The sequence below is a fragment of the Hyla sarda genome, chromosome 7 (genome assembly GCF_029499605.1).
Source record: "Hyla sarda isolate aHylSar1 chromosome 7, aHylSar1.hap1, whole genome shotgun sequence".
NCBI lineage: Eukaryota > Metazoa > Chordata > Amphibia > Anura > Hylidae > Hyla > Hyla sarda.
The window spans coordinates 79,177,668-79,183,667 of NC_079195.1; positions in this window are offsets into that span (position 1 = coordinate 79,177,668).

The window sequence follows — 6,000 nt, forward strand, 5'->3', positions numbered from 1 at the left end:
AGTTCCCCCCTTTTAGCAAGCACAGCTCAGCTATGACATCAAATACAGCAGGCAGGGATTGTTACTCCTCTCACAGAGGTGCACAGGACCAAGCCTTCTCTGCACATGCCACACGCTACTAAGATGGGGAAAACTGTGCACAGGTGGTTTATTGTACAAGGGAGGCTGGCCTTTCAGAGTAATTCAGCCCTTATGACTTTACCAGGAGCAAAATTGTACACCACATAGGTGTACGTACAGTTTATGCTTCTGAGAGAAGAACAATGCGCTCCACTACGCATAAAACTGTATTAGACTACAAAAACAAGTGGGTAGCTTTTGCTGGTCTTCCACAGCAACTAGACCCTTATGACTTACACAGGAACAAAATCGTACACCACGTAGGTGTACGTACAGTATAGACTTATGAAAGGAGGACAATATGCTCCACTACGTTTAAAACTGTATTTGGCTTATGAAAGGAGGACAATATGCTCCACTACGTTTAAAACTGTATTTGGCTGCAAAAGCAGGTGTGTAGTTATGGCTGGCTATTCAGAGTAACTAGGCCCTTATGACTTTAACTGGAATAAAAGTGTATACCATGTCGGTGTACGTACAGTTGACACTTATGAGGGCAGGACAATATGGTCCACTACGCTTAAAACTGTATTAGACTACAGAAACAAATGTGTAGCTTTGGCTGGCCTTTGACAGTAACTAGGCCCAAATTAGGTTAACAGGGGAAAAAAATGTACACCACGTAGGTGTACGTACAGTTTACACTTATGACAGGAGGACAATACCCTCTGCTACATACTTTATTAGGCTACAAAAACAAGTGTGCAGCTTTGGCTTGTCTTTCACAGTAACTATGCTCTTGTCAGGATAACAGGAAAAAAAAATGTACACCATTTAGGTGTACATACAGTTTACACTTATGAGAGGAGGACAGCTCTGCTACAAACGGTATTAGGCAAAAACAAGTGTGTAGCTTTGGCTTGTCTTTCACAGTATCTAGGCCCAAATTAGTTTAACAGAAAAAAAACGTACACCACGTAAGTGTACGTACAGGTTACACTATACAACCTGTATTAGGCACTAAAAGCAGGTGACTATGGCTTTTAGTGCTCACTCTAACTGGCCCCTATTAGCTTTAGAGTAGTATTACACACCACTGCTGCAGCACAGAGTCATTGTGTAGTACAGCCCAGTATAATATATTTAGGCACTAAAAGATGGTGACTATGGCTTTTAGTGCTCACCCTAACTGTTCCCTATTAGCTTTAGAGTTGATGTACACCCCAGTGCCGCAGTACAGATTCGCTGTGAAGTACACCCAAAAGTGTACTTTCTCTCTCTCTCTCTCTTCCCGTCAGTGCTTTTCTGCAGTGATTTGGACTTGTGGTGAAACGCTGCTGTAAAGCTGTTTTTCTGTGCAACACACACTGCTCTCTATGCAATAAGGAAGACAAAAAAAAAGAGAACACGAAGCGCCTCATAGAATATTATCCTTCGTTAGAAAACAGCTATATGATGTATATAAACAGGGTGCTCACCTGTATAGGTTGTGGGTTAGCCACAACACTACTATACGTTAATCAATCCCTCTCCGCGGGAAAGGCCAGGAACATGCAGCACGGAGACTTAGACCGGGTTGGACTAGACATATGTCCATCCGTGGTATGTAGACAAGGAAAAAGTAAAAAAAAGGGCTCCAGTTGCGCATAAGTCCCCTTAAGTGCTATAAATGCACTAGTCAGTCATGTAGAGTAAAAAAGCTTCATTTATTAGTCCATAACAAGCGCTTTCGGAGTCTGAACAACTCCTTCTCTAGCACACTTCTGGCGAATTGTGGATGCATGCGGACGCCGCAATACATGTGAATGCCGTGATTAAGGTGCACACTAATTAATTGTTTTTATTTCCGCTGTTTTGTGAATGTGTATTTGTATATATTCTGTATTTAGAGTTTTGTGTATCATAGTCTTTGAACCTGAAGAAGGAGTTATTCAGACTCCGAAAGCGCTTGTTATGGACTAATAAATGTAGCTTTTTTACTCTACATGACTGACTAGTGCATTTATATCACTTAAAGGGACTTATTGCGCAACTGGAGCCCTTTTTTTTTTACTTTTTCCTTGTCTCTATGCAATAAAACACTCTCAAAATGCTGAAATGGCTGGATGCAGGAATGGCTGCCAATTATATAGGGCTGTGACATCACAGGGCTGGCTGCTGTTGGGCTGCATGTGATTCAGGGTGATCCCGCTTTCCCGCCTTCCTGCCTTCCAAGAGTTCCTTGCCCCATGCCCTCACACATGGAGCCAACATTTTAGATGCCCTGGAGCCTGGACCGCACTAAATGGAGTTTAATGAAGTGATTTGTTTTATCGAATAGCGACGATACTCGGTTTCGTTACGAATCGAATATTTCATCAAATTTGTAACAAATTCGGATTTGTTGCATTAGATTCACTCATCCCTAACAAACACATAATAAGTAGTTATGTCATTGCATTTCATCCATAAGTTATGACTACTATTAATCGCTTCTGGAAATCCTGGTTCACTATGGCAGGCATCATAAATAACCACTAGATGTCAGTAGTGAAACATCAGTTTTACTTAAAATTTACTTCAATGAGAAATCTGGTAGCCAACTGAATGATCTAAAGGAAATTTATAAATAGAAGGATGCCCTTTAGCCACCTCAGGGAAGCTTCCTATTTCTTTTAATTGGTACTTCCTATTTCTTTAAATAGCACTTGCATGCCCTCTGTAGTAAAGGGAATTGAGATACAGTTTAAAAGAAAATATATAGGATTTCTGAGAATTGCTAAAAGACTTAAATAGTACCACAAACTTACACGTCTTATACAGTTAACCTGCCTCTAAAGAAAACCGCATGATGTTATTAGAATCTTTGTGGATTAAATATTCTCAATCTACTGGGTAATGCCATGAGGGGGGGGATTTATCTAGGTTTACATGCCAGTTTTCTGGTGTAATAAAGCAGTAGTGTACTTGCTCAGAAGTGTGCAATTTTTCTTACGTTTTTCCCCATCAGGCCTGAGATGAAGTGCTGTTTTCAAAATGAAATGGCTGTCACTCTAGGTTTGTGTCCTTAGACTGTATGTTATAGACCGAAGAAGGGGCTTAATCATAATCCACAAATAAATTGTTACGGCTGTGGTGAAGTGGAACCACTGAACCTGTGTGGATGATGATGTGGGCCGTACCAGGGAGCGGAGTCTAAGGTGCTGCTGGTTTTCACCAGAGCCCGCTGCAAAGCGTATGGACTTGCTGCGGCAGGCGGCACCCAGGTCATTACACCTGATATGACTCGTCCCCACAGGCAGCCAAGGTAAAACGTGGCACTGGAAGGATGAGGCACACACGAAGTCAGGACAAGCAGGAGGTCTAAGCTGGGGGCACTGAAGCAAGGTCAGGTCACATAGCAAGTGGTTAGAAGGCAGGCAGCACAGGAGCAAGGTCAGGTCACCTAGCAAGAGGTCAAATACACGGCAAACCAGAAGTAAATGCTTTCTCTTAGGGAATAACAGCACAAAGATTTGGCAAAGTTTTAAGGTGCGCTGGCCCTTTAAGTTTTAAAGAGCCTTCGCGCGCGCCCTAGGAGGGTGGAACGCACGCGCCAGCAGACACAGAGAGAGGACTGAGCAGGAAGGAGATAAGGGATGACTCGGCAGTCGCATGCGTTTGCATCGCGGGATGCGAACCGCAGCAACGCCGGCAGCAGAAACAGGGGTGCGCCTGCGGTCAGCAAGTCTGACCGCAGCGCTGCCTGTGACAGTACCCCCCTCCCCCTCTTTTTGGGCTGCAGGAACAGATGAATCAGACCTTGGACCAGTATGTTCTCTTCAGGTTCCCAAGATCTTTTTTCAGGCTCAAACCCCCTCCAATCCATCAAGAAGAAATGTTTTCCTCTGACAGTCTTGGTGGCCAAAATCTTCTTAACTTCAAAGATGTCGGAGGAACCAGAGACAGGAGTGGAAGAGACATCCCCATGAGAAAAACTATTAAGAATAATGGGTTTGAGGAGAGAGACGTGAAACGAGTTCTGAATGTGTAGAGATGGAGGCAGATGAAGTTTGTAAGATACAGGATTAATGTGTTGCATGACTTTGAAAGGGCACAGGAAGCGGAGACCCAATTTGTAGCTGGGAATCTTGAAACGAATATACTTGGCAGATAACCAGACTTTGTCACCAGGTGAAAAGATTGAAGGAGGTCGGTCTTCTCTTCTTGTCAGCCTGTGACTTCATGCGGGTGGATGCAAGAATTAAAGAGCGCAAAGTTTCATGCCAAATAGATGAAAAGTCCTGTAACAAAATATCCACCCCAGGTACTTTAGAAGGAGCAGGATGAGGGTGACAGCCCTAAATGATGAAGAACAGGGAAGTTTTAATAGCTTCAGAGTCCTGGTGGTTATATGAAAACTCTGCCCAGGGAAGCAGGATGGCCCAATCCTTTTGGGAAGCAGAAATAAAATGGCGAAGATAATCTCCAAGAATTTGATTCACCCTCTTTACCTGACAGTTGGACTGGGGCTGATATGCAGAAGAGAAGTCAAGCTTGATCTTGAGGCGAGAGCAGAGAGCCCGCCAGAATTTGGAAACAAACTGTACTTCACGATCAGAGACAATGTAAGATGGTAAGCCATGCAAACGAAAGATATGTAAAAGGAATTGATCCACCAGCTGTGGAGCAGAAAGAAGTTCAGGGAGGGGCACAAAATGAGCCATCTTGGAAAAACTATCTATCACTACCCAAATGAAAATGTTGTTGCAGGAAGGTGGCAGATCGGTGACAAAATCATAGCAATGTGAGACCAAGGGCACTCTGGGATAGGCAAAGGAAGCAAAAGACCCGCAGGCTTGAGCCAAGGAGTCTTGCCATGGACACAGGTACGTACAAAATCAGTGACATCGCTCTCCAAGTTTGGCCACCATTAATGTCGGGTGATTAACTGAATGGACTTCCGAACACCAGTATGCCCGGCTAGTAAAGAAGAATGACCCCAATACAACACTTTCCATCTAAGATGAGGAGGCACGAAAGACTTGCCTGGAGGGACATGCAGAAGATTAACAGGCGCTACCGTAATCATTCGCTCAGGAGGCACAATATGTCAAGGAGTAGAGTCCAGACCTTTTACATCAGAAGCTCTAGAGAGAGCAATAGCTCTGACAATTCTTGTCCACAGGTTGAAAATGAATAAAGAAATTAAACCAGGAAAAGAAAAGAGACCATCTGGCCTGCCGGGGATTAAGACGCTGTGCGGACTGGAGATATAAAAGATTTTTATGGTCCATGTAGATACTGACAGGATGAGTTGATCCTTCTAGCAAATGACGCCATTCTTCTAAGGCTAGCTTAATGGCCAAGAGTTCCTGATCTCCAGTGGAATAGTTCCTTTCAGCAGGCAAGAAAAGAAGCTGCAAGTCACCGTTTTACTTTTGAGTGAAGATGGCGCTGGCTCCTACTGATGAGGCATCTACTTCAAGAAAGAATGTTTTTTCTGGTTCAGGTCTAGACAGAACTGGAGCAGAAGTGAAGGCAGATTTCAAATGGGCAAAAGACTGTTCTGCTTCTGGGGACCAGGACTTGGGATTACTGTTTTTCTTGATGAGAGCCACAAACGGAACAATGAAGGAGAAATGTGGAATGAACTGTCTATAATAATCCAAGAAAACATTGTATGGCCCTAAGGCCAGAAGGTCGTGGCCAATGGGAGTACAGAAGATAACTTGACTGGATCCATCTGGAGGCCTTGGCTAGATACAATGTAACCCAGGAACGGAAGACTTGTGTTACGATTCGGCAGGCTGGATGTGGATCCTCTGTGTCAGCGAGGGATTGGCGTGGACCGTGTCGGTGGACCGGTTCTAGGGTTGCTACTGGTTTTCACCAGAGCCCACCGCAAAGCGGGATGGTCTTGCTGCGGCGGTGACAACCAGGTCGTATCCACCGGCAACGGCTCAACCTCGCTGACTGCTG